The sequence below is a fragment of the Typopeltis vanoorti genome, chromosome 11 (assembly GCF_054136105.1).
Source record: "Typopeltis vanoorti isolate ZY-2024b chromosome 11, IOZ_Tvanoo_1.0, whole genome shotgun sequence".
Lineage (NCBI taxonomy): Eukaryota > Metazoa > Arthropoda > Arachnida > Uropygi > Thelyphonidae > Typopeltis > Typopeltis vanoorti.
This window is the reverse complement of record NC_143559.1, coordinates 29067164-29079353: the sequence shown is the minus strand read 5'-3', so window position 1 is coordinate 29079353 and position 12190 is coordinate 29067164.

The following is a 12190-nucleotide window of genomic DNA, read 5'->3' as shown; positions in this document are numbered from 1 at the left end:
ATACTGGAGGAAGTAGGGGAGACAATGGATCTGGAGTTGATGATTGATGGAAACCTGAAATTTAGAGGACATATTGCAAAGGTGGTGAAGGTAACACAGAGGATTGCTGCAATAATGAGAAGGATGCTGACCTGCAGAGATAAAACAGGTATCATTTCATTGTATAAGACCCTGATCAGACCACACTTGGACTATTGTTCTCAGATTTGGTCCCCAGGATTTGAAGGGGATAAATTAACTGTGGAAAGGGTGCAAAGGCAGATAACAAAGATGGTTTCTGGACTGTACAATGATAGTTACGAGGATCGGCTGAGGGAATGTGGACTGCAGAGTTTGGTGGATAGAAGAAGGAGAGGTGATATGATTGAGACTTTTAAGCTGTTGAGAGGTGGTTACAGGGTTGACACTGAGGAGTTCTTTCGCTTGGTTGAACAGCAAGAAGGAGTGATGACAAGAGGCCATCCCTGGAAGTCATGAAAGGAAACTGCTGTGAGCAAGAGGATGAGGAGTGGTTTCTTTGCATGGAGGGTGGTTACCATGGAATGCATTGCCTGATGGAGTGGTGAGAGCGAGAACGGTCAATGAGTTTAAGGAGTGGTATGATAGACTTTGTGTTTCTTAGGAAGGACCTCCCACGATGAGTCTTTTGACTCCATGGATGGCTGAATAATAATAATAAATAATAATAATAAAGCAGTTTTTTAGCAAGTAATGGCATAACGAATGCGATTCTGGAAGTAAATATATTTTTGGATACCCACTTTTTTAATCACACATTTTCTTCGACATTGAAAAGCATGTTCTTTAAAGAATGTATTAATTATGATTTTTAAATTGGTTACTTAAAAGTTGTATACACCAATCCTTACAAAACCTGTTTATTTTTTTAACCCTCTCAAAGGCATTGCTTAGCAAGCAGTGGCCCATTTAAATGCTAATCTGCTATTTGACAGTCTTTCAAGTGCTCTTCAAAATCCAGAAATAATAAAAGCATAATATATGCATTTTAGAAACTTGGAACACAGATCTTAGGTGTTTGGAAGAGGGGAGCGTAACACAAATGAGTATGTCAGTATCAGTAAGAGTGATGTGCAGTAGGTGGGTCAGATTAATTGGTGGAAGGTATAACATCTGTTTTGTATCACTTCAATTGTTTAATTATGTGATAATTTTTGATCAGGTTCAGCTGTGATTTTAAATCTTCATAAATTTTTGTTTATTTTGTAACTTTACAGTTATTTACATTTATAAATCATAATTAAACTTGACATATCAGTATTTATTGAAATATTAATTAGTGAAGGTTATTTTATGATTATTTTAAAAAAAATTTACAGATGCAATTTATTATTATTATTATATGGGTATCTCCACTGATTCCTTCACTGTGCTGGTGCACCCACTAACCTTTATTTGCATAATATTTATATATCTCTCTTAAAAGGCATTCATTGACAAATCACTTACAAACCAACTCTGGAAACCCATTCTACTCACTCATCAGTTGCTAATAAAAATAAAAATCTAGTTTTCATGCCCTTGCTAACCATTCGTACATTAATTCCAGTGATTAGCCCTTGTTCTCTCCCTTTTTGCCATATATTGAAAAATTGCTACTGCTTCAATCCCATAAAACCACTTTAGTAACTTGCTTCATTCATATCCCATCTTTTTTTATTAACCATATTCTGTTGCTCAAACACTTTCAATTTATCCTCACTGGGAGCATTCCACAGACTAATCACCATCTTGGTCCCTCAGATCTAGATCGTCTTTGCAACTTCCTCATTCCCAAGAAAGCCACATGATCAGATCTGTTCATAGAATTCCAGATGTGCTGTAACAATGTCTTATAAAGAGGAATAATAAGCTCTCTATTTTTATTTGTCAGTGTTTGTTTTACATCTACATGATCCTTGGAGCTGTTTTAATTTCTTTTCCAGTATATCCTCTGCACTTCAATTTCCTGCCAGCCATTTCCATTAATGGAATTAATTATGCAGCTTGCAATCTTTGCTAAATTAAACTAACCATTACTCACACTGTTATCCTATTGAAGTTACCTTGCATGATATCTTGTATGTAATTCTCATCCTGGAGAGAATGTTGTTCTCCTCACTGTGCAGATGCAGGGAAACTAGAATATCATTGGGGGGGGGGGGGGGTTGTAGGGTGGCTTCTTGTGGGAATAGTTGCTTGGAAGAAGGGGGAATATATTATGGAATGCTGAATCCAGTAAGTCTGGAGTGAATAATGATAGGTATAGAAACAGTGGCAATGTATTGATGATTCTTTATATTAATGCCAGGAGTATCTGAAATAAATGAGATGAATTGGTGGTGCTGATAGTCTCAGCCTGTCAAAAGATTATTGGGATTACTGAGATATGGTTGAAGGAAGATGATGTACTGGCAGGAATAGAAGTAGCAGGGTATAGCATTTTTCAGCAGGATAGGAAGAGCAAAAGCAGTAGCAGTATTGCTTGTGATAAGTGATGAGTTGCATCCTCTCATAGTGGAGGATTTAGAGGGAAATGGCAGCACTAATGGTTTGAAAGCATATGGTATGAGATGGAGGTGGGCTGGACAGGATATTTAGTGGGGGATGTTGCTATAAGCCAGAGAGCATAGAGAGTGAACAGAGATGTTTAGGCAGTTAAGCTTGGTGAGTGCAAAAAATGTATTGTTATGGGAAAATTTAACTACAGCAGTATAAATTGGGAAGAGGAAACTGCATAAGAGGTAGCATCTAGCATAAGGAACACGAGGTGCAAAAGTTTCAATTTGATCATAGCATCAGAAGATCTGATTATATGAGTATGAGATGGCATCTCTGTCCCCAGTTGGAAAAAGACCATGGAACATGAATAGACATAAAGGTGTATCAAAGAGAAAGGAATGTATGTGGAATCATAAATCAGGTGATCATAATAATCTTAGAAATCAGCTTGGGGCAGTTCCATGGATGGAAGAATTTGAAGGGCGAGATATCATTAGTGCTTGAGAACTGGTGAAGGAATATTTATTAGCAGCTATGGCAAGCTATATACCATGAGTGAAAAAAAAAAAGAACACAGCTTGGTGTAAAGTGGATGACAAAACAATATCAAATTGGAACTGCAGTTAAAAAAAGAGGTTATGAAAGATATATAAGAAGAGAGGTGGCAAGCAGAATAATGAAAAATATAAAACTCAAGCCAGCAGAGTGTCTAGTATGGTAAAGAAGACAAAACTGGAATATGAGAAGAGATTAGCACAGATCCAAAGAAAAGCCTAAGGAATTCTTTCATTATGTGGCTAGTAGGAGGAGGAATGATTGTGGAAGAATGAGATTGGATAAAAATGTAATTAGAGTGATGCAAATGATGTAGTAGAGTTTTTCAATGAACTTTTTATGGGGGTATTTCATTTCATCCTAGAGGTTTTAATATTATAGGGGATGGGACAGGTTTGAGGTTTAGAAGTACAAGAAGAGAGCATGTTTCAAATATTGAGTACTCTTAATGTCAATAAAGCAATGAAACTGGATGGGATATCACCATGGATTTTAAAAGAATGTGCTAAAGAAGTGAAGGCTCTGTTGATGTGGCTTTTCAATGAAAGTCTAGCCATGGGAAAGTGCTCAAGGAGTGGGAGGAAGGTAAGATAGTGCCATTGCATAAGGGTGGTAGTAGAATGGAAGTGTCAAACTATAGACCAGTTTGTATTTCATCAGTAATTGTTAAAATTTTGGAGAAATTAGTGAGGGATCGTTTACAAGATGAGGGTAGTGTTATCTGTGAGTTAGCATGGATTTTTTAAGAGGTACTCTTCTTTCCATAATCTGATTGCCTTTTATAATAAAGTGACAAGAGCAATTGATGAGGAAAAGGCATATTCTGCCACTTTTTTTGATTTTACAAAGCATTTAACAGGGTGCCACACAATAAGTTGATATTTAAGTTGCAGCATAAGTTGTAGGTTAGTGAATTGGATTGAGAATTAGCTGTTATTATTATTATTATTTCCTAAGACCTCATGGAATCAAAGACTCATCTGGGAGTTCCTTTTATCACACACACACATCTCATCATACCGTGTCTTAAACACACTCAAACTCCTTGCAGACACCACACTCTCAGGCAAGGTATTCCAATCATTCACAACTCTGCACGAAAAAAACCTGCCTCTCACTCCCCTACTCACACCCTCTTTATACAGTTTCTAGGGATGACCTCTGGTTCTCCCCTGATCTCCCACTATTCTCTGTAGAAATTCTCCACCATTGATCTCTATCATATCTCCCCTCTTCCTTCTCTCCACCAGACTCTGCAAATTACATCTACTCAATCTTTCCTCATACTCAACATTCCAGAGGTCAGAAACTACCTTAGTCAGTCGCCTTTGGACGCTTTCCAACATCTCTTCATCCTTCTGAAAACCTGGTGACCAAATCTGGGCACAATAGTCCATGTGTGGCCTAATCAAAGCCTTATACAATGGAACAAGAATCTTCCTACTTCTACATGTGAATGTCCTCTGCATCATTCCCAGAAGTCTTTGTGTTGTCTTCACAATTTTGGCGATGTGCCCCCTAAATTTTAGATCCTTATCCACTATCACCCCCCCCCCGGATCTCTTATTTCCTCTACCCCCAACAATATATTCTCACCAAGCATAAATTCTGCATCCCATCTTTGTTTTCCAAATTTTAAGACCTTACATTTTGCAACATTGAACTCACTTCCCCATTTCTGTGCCCAATCACTCAATTTATTCAAGTCTTCTTGTAAGGCCACAAAATTTTCTCTACTCTTCATGGTTCATCCCAACTTTACATCATCTTCAAACAACTGAATATCTCCATACAAATCTTCACCAATATCATTAATATACAAGTTAAACAGTAATGGCCCTAAAACATACCCCTGAAGCACTGCACTAGTGACTTTCCTTTTCCTGGATATCGCTTCCCCATACACAACTTGTTGATACCTATCAGATAGCCAGTCTCCAATCCAATGCACTAATCTAATATCCAATCCCATCTGCTCTAGTTTGACTGTCAACTTATCAAGAGTTGATTCTGGATCAACTCTTGATAAGTTGATTCTGGATCCTAATTCTCACAAGCTTCTCCAACAACTTAACTACAACTCCTGACACACAGATAGGCCTATAGCTTGATGTTTGAGTTCGATAACCTCATTTATGAAGCAGCACAATCTTGCCCTCCTTACACTCCTTAGAAACTTGACCAAGTGCAAGACTTGTATTAAAAAAATATGTTAAGGCAGGTGTTAACTCCCTGGCAATTCCTTCATAATACGTGGTGATATATTATCAAGTCCCACAGCCTTATTAACATTTAGTTTGCTCAACTCCCCATACATCTCTTGCTCACTTACAGTCAGTTTCTCCTCCCCATTCAACTTCTCTTAATCTCTCCATGAAGTCATATTCACAAGAGTGAAAGACCTTTATGAACTGCTCATTAAGTATCTCCACCACACCTTCTGCAACAGCTGTCTATATACCACCATTTTCTCCAATCAATGTCATCCTTCCATAATCATTCTTTCTTTTGCTGGCTACATATCAAAAGAACTCCCTAGGATTCTTTTTGGCTTCATTAACTAACTGCTGTTCATACCTTTCTTTAGCTACTCTCACCAACCAAGTCACCCTCCTTGCCTGGTCTTTGTAGACCTCATGAAATTGGTTACTTCCACTTCTCTTATGCTGCCTCCACAATGCCCTTTTTCTCTGTATCGCATGCTTAATCTCTTTATTCATCCATCTCACACCTACCTTATTTAACCTTCTCACCCTTGGAATACATTTAGACATTGCATCTACTAAATAGTTTTTGAAAATCTCTCAAGCTGCATTGATCTCTTTTCCAGCTACTTCCATTTAGTTCTTTGTTTTGAGATTTTCTTATTCTCCAGATTCTTTTATGAATACTATAATCACCATGTTCCAATTCTTTGGAGGTTATGTCTGAAGAACATTACAAGGTACTGAAAATGTTGACGTATTGTACGTGACCAGCCATGTAGAGAACAAAGAGAAGGTTAAATTAACTCTTTTTGAGGACTCCTGGAGAGAGAGAAAAAAGTTTCATAACTCAATCTGAAGTTAGAAACTTCAAATTGCAATAAATGTTTTAAGTAGTTTACTTTGAAATATTAATTAGGAATTCTTTCATATGAACTTATGATAAAGCTGAAAGCAGTTAAACAATAAGGATTTAATATGTAAAAAGGACAAGAAGAAGAAAAAACATTGCATAGTAGATTTCAGGGGAATACTGGTTGACTGAGTAGATGACACTTTTGCTTTCCAACCAACAGGTAATGGATTGAAATCCCATTGTGGACATAGATACTTGTGAAAGTCTTTAGGTGGGAGATGAATTCCTTCTCCAAGTGCAGAATGAGACCACAGCTCTGCTTCCTGGAGGCCTGAAGATAATTCAAAACCCTTGATTTCTAGAGCATGGGTTTTGGATTATCTAACCCTTATTTCACCCATGGTACTAATGCACGATAGTACAACCCTTCATGGGTCAGATTCATATAAAAAATAATAATAATAATAATCTGTGAATATAAGGAAAAAAAAATTTGAATGACTGGTGTCTAGTTCTTGCAGAAAAAATAAAAAGATAATACTAAGACATCTGTAATGTTCAAATATTTGCGTTGTGGCCAAGGTTTTAGTATTAGCATTCATTTGTTTGCTCCAATGAAAAGCAAACATATTTTATTAAATATGATACTGAAATGCAATTCCATTAGTAGTAAATTGCAGAAATGTCTTTCTTTTGTTGTTTGCATGTTAATAAGATAGTTGTTTAATGAAATTAAAATTGTAGTGGTAAAAATCATAATATGAAATAAGTTGAACGCTGGTTGCTATTTGATTTTGGGCAATTTTTACCTTTCCAATTCTTAAATCAATTAAGGTTTTTAGCTGTGTATGTGTATACATCTACAACTTTTTTTGGGGGGAGGGTCACCCCTGTGAGAGTCATAGCATGGGCCTTATTAAATGTCTTTATTTTCATTAATTCTCCAAGGGACAGTACAGTACCTCAGGTAATTGGACAGGTACTGTCCAATCCACCTGGACAATACATATTTGTAAACTGTTTTGGGCTATTTCTTGTTAATCACTGCTGAATGACTAACCAAACAAATCTTTATTTGAGCATTAAATTTTTTTTTATACATATTTTCATATTAATGAAATTATAATGCTTTATAAAGGAACTAATATCTTTATTATAATTACTCTAGCACTAATGCCACTATCTCATAACTTATGTAAACTTGTCCAGCCATTATCTTAAGCTAACTGAGACCTAATACCAGATGTGCTCCATCCAGCTAAGTTTGTGATTGGATGGATGGCCTCAGGATTTTCTTGACTCCATCCATCACCTATGAAGAGATAGAAAACTATATTCTCCCAACTTTCATTTTTTATTCATGAACAGTATAATGAATAATTATCAATAGATCTGGACCTTCTTGAAATAAAGAAAAAAATTAACAGAAAAGTCACAAAAGAAGGGTCCCTTTAAAATGAACATCTGTTTTATCAAATCAGATATTTATATCACTGAAGATGGAAATTACTTCTATCTTCTTTGGTTCTCAATACCACATGTATTCTTCGTTACCTATACCCATCTGTTGGCTTTTCTCAGCATCCACCTCACATTTTTCATTTATCCATCCACAATTCTTTCTGCCTTAAGAAAAGAATTCAAGTAGAATCTGTTGTTGTGTTGACCTTCTCTAATTTAAAAGTTCCTTATCCCATTCTGTGCAATTCATTGCTGTTTCTTTCAAATCTGAATTTCAAATCAAATCAAAATATTTTTGATGTATCTTTCCACAAGCCATCCAACAATGAAACCATTTTTCTTCACAACTTCAAGATACGCAATACTGATTAACTTACCTTCTTTCTTTACTATTAAATGGCATGCAGCACTTGTCATAACTTAAAATTTACAAGATAAGTCATAATTTCAGAGAAATATTTATTATTTACTAATTTATCAGTGTTCTAACTGTCATATCAAGGCAGATTCTTAGAAGCAAATGCCAGCAGTAACATCTGATAGGGGAGGGAAAAAAAAATAAAAACTTGTTGCTGACCATCTCACTATAGTCATCATCATTATAGTAAACTCACTCACTATGAGGTGGTAGAGTGTTACTTATGATTGCAAATGAGTTATGTCCTCCCAGGGTAGACAACCAAGAATGAATAGATGCTAATGCCTTCACTACGTATAGTGTGAAGCAATAAATAAATAAAATAAATCAGCTAACACCTTTTATTCCCTTATGGAGAGTAGGCAAGGCCTTTATACTCTATCTAGCATTTGGAGACTGAGTGGGCAGTTCATTCTCCACCGGTAGCCAATCAGAGATAGCTTGCCCATGTCTATTACTAATTATAGGCAGCCATCGATGAAGAGGCCAGTAAACAAGTGCTGCCATCTCTTGGTACCTAACCCTAACAGGATATGTTACTGTCTGAAATAATGTGGGTACTACGGTCGATTTTCTTGAGTTTATGGGATGAAAAACCCTCCTGCCCGCGCCAGAGATCGACTAACTCGGGAACCGGTTGAAAATAGGCTTAGAAAATGTTCCTCCAGTCAATGACGAGACTTGAACCTAAGTCTAACTTCAAGCGCCACTTCCACTGAGCTACACAGGCATTAGTGTGAAGCAAGACAGAAAAATTAATAGGATGTCTATAGGTTAGGAAACATAGAGGGTGATAAATAGAAAATTAACAGGTACAAAGTGGGTGATAAATAGAAAATTAACAAGTACAAAGTGGGTGATAATTATGGGAGATTTCAGTGACAAGAATATATACTGGAAGTAGGTACATGAGGGACATATCTCAGGCAACATGTGATGGAGAGAACATGATGATCAGAAGTTTTCCATTTGGTTAAAGCATCATAGGATTTGTGTAAGTGAGGTGTCATCCTTGCCCACCTATACTTCATCTGGTGAGAATGGTCACGCAGTGTTGACTTAGAAAGGCAAGTATCAAGAAAAGAATTACATGACAGGTAATTTTTGGCAGTTACTTTTGGAAATTACCAGAGATGGAAGAATTTGAAGACAGAAAAGTTCAGTAATAGTCCATGGGGAGCTAGTTAAGAAATATTTATTACCAGCAATGGTAACTTGTATATCTTGAGTGAGAAAGACAGGGATTTGTATAAAAATGAAGGATGACAAGTGAAATCAAAAAGGAATTGAAAATGAAAAAAGTATAAAGAGAGAGAGGTGGAGGAGGAATTTTGCATGAGGAATGTAAGGTTCATGTTAGGAAAATGCCCAGTATAGTAAAGAAGGAAAAAATAAAATGTAAAAGGCAAATTAGCACTACAGTCCAAGGAGATCATTTATTATGTGGCCAATAGGAGGAGAGATAATGTGGAAAAAATGATGTTGTTGGATGGAGCAAGTGGTTGGATGTTCAATGTAGATGATATGGTAGGGCCATTTAATGATCAACTACATTTCATTCTGATGAAATAGATTTTATCCTAGAGGAAGAAATAAAGAATTGTAACGGAATGAAATAGATGGATAACTGAGAGATAATTGTCTAACTTTCAAATAACCAAACCTATTTTAGTTAACCTATTCTTGCATTGCTGTCAATTTTTTTTTCTGAAACAGTATGTAATAATACCTTCAGTATAGCTACTGTGGTTTACATTTAGTAAACTACAGTTGTAGTTCTCTAGAGTTACTTCTGGAATTGTGGTTAAGGTTGCTGGAAAGATTAGCAAGAGGTAGGATACAGAAGTGGATTGATAACAGTTGTATTCTCTGTGCTTATGAGCATGCGTTTGTTAAATGGAGGTCATATTTTACCAGATTTGTACTATACAAGGTGACAACTGTATTGGACAAGGGAGATATGTATACAGTGGTATACTTTGATTTTGCAAAGACTTTTGATAGATTGCCACACTACAAGTTAGAGATTGGATGCCTGGATAAGTGACTGGCAGTTGGAGAGGAGTCAGAAGTTGTGTATGGTGGGGGGGTGCAGTATCCCAGAAGAGGAAGGTTGCTAATGATGTGTTGCGGGGGGGGGGGGGGGGGGTCCTGTTTGGGAACCATTATTATTTAACTTGTATATTAATGATATTGTGACAGGTTTAACTGGTTCTAGTAGCAAGGCTTATACGTTGGTCATACATAACTGGTAATTAGTTTGCGGAATTTACAACGCATATAAAGTATATTAATTAAAGGTAACTTTAATGAATAACTTCTATATTTCGGCAACGTCACATTGCCATCTTCAGGAAACTTAAAGATATGGTATGTGTATGCAGGCACTAACAAAAGCAGATGATCATTTGCTTTTGTTAGTGCCTGCGTGCACATACCATATCTTTAAGTTTCCTGAAGATGGCAACGTGACGTTGCCGAAATATAGAAATTATTCATTAAAGTTACCTTTAATTAATATACTTTATATGCGTTGTTAATTCCGTAAACTAATTACCGGTTTAACTGGTGATATACAGATGATGCAAAACTGGAAAGAGTGATGAGGAATGAAGCAGCTGTTGTGGCCTTACAGGAGAACTTGAATAGATCATATGAGTAGGCAACAGTATGGAACTGTCAGTTCAGTGTTGTAAAGTGTAAGGATTTGAAATTTGGTAGGCAACAATGGAATGCAAAATATACACTTGGTGGGGAAATTTTGAAAATTCATCAACTTCTATTCCCACATCAGTGTTCTTGTCATAGCAATTTCTTCACTTGCTATTGTTATATAGTGATCCCTTGCAAAGAGATCACTCAATTACTCAACTACTTTGTCTGCTTCTTCCAACTCATTAACATTATCCTTCTATACTCATGTTTCCCATTAATTGCCACAGTGAAAGAATTCTTTGGTATGTCTAAGTAGGCTTATGTATTTGTAGTTATTCATAACAGTGCCTCATGGTATAAACAATACCAAGAGGAAAAAATATAAATTTATTAAATGTCCTAATATTTTGTTGGCTCTCCCCAGCATTATGACTGCATAAATTGAGGATAATGCGAGAGCATAGGAGTGGTATGATAGACTTTGTATTCACTAGCATTGACCTCCCATGATGTGTCTTGTGACTCCATGGAGATCAAGAAAATAATAATAAATTACAGGTGAGGCAACCAGACAGCACTCGACTTGATAATCATAGAACAATTCAAATTGTAACTGAAAAGAACTGATGTCCTTACAAGGCACCCTAGGGGATGGAAAGCCATAAAGTTAATTTGGAGATATGGAGTCAGAATGACTGTCTCTCAGTTCTTTGGCAAATTAATGCAGTCATACTTGTTGAGGGAGTGCTTTGTAGCTGAGACCAATCCTAAAAATAGGCTCTCAGACCTATAGTGACTTCTGTGTAGCAAAAACGTCTTCTTCCATTTAATCCTGCATCAAGGAATTTCCACAGCATACATAAAGAAAGGCTTAGGCGTTGGTCATTACTCATAATAATACTTAATGTATAACCAACACAAAGTCTTCCAAGTCCTGACTTGTCATATAAATGAATTATATAAGAAATTATATTCTTGTTAAATCCTTTACCCAAGTGTAAGCAAACAAAGTTTGAACTTTAAGACATCAGATGATTATGGATTAATTTTTGTGTTCAGTGTAGATGTTGACAGATCCACCAGTCTGTTCAAGGTAAGCTAAACTGCAGGCACAGGTATGAGAAACTTTATGTGCTCCAGAATGTGCAAGAGGATGAAGATGATCCTTAGAAGAATGGATGAAGATTGATAGCTGAATGAGTGGTTAGATAATGGGATAGAGATTATATTTGTATCTTTTCCAAGGAACCCTGAATATAAGGAATTGTAATAATTTTGCTGCAATCTTGTTTGTTGCAGGATGGATGGGGCATGCAGTATTTTATCTGTTTTATAAGGGTGATAGCCATTGATTAAAAACGTGTTGCAATTCAAACTGAGCTCAGTTTCAAGGGCTGTCATTTGATCAAATAGCCCTGACTCTATGGATGCAAGTATTTTGAGTATGCCATACTGTTGTAATGGGTGTTGTGTGATTACTTACGCAAATATCTCCCTGTGCGTGCGTGTGCGTGGAAATTTTAAGCACATCTAAACAGCCAA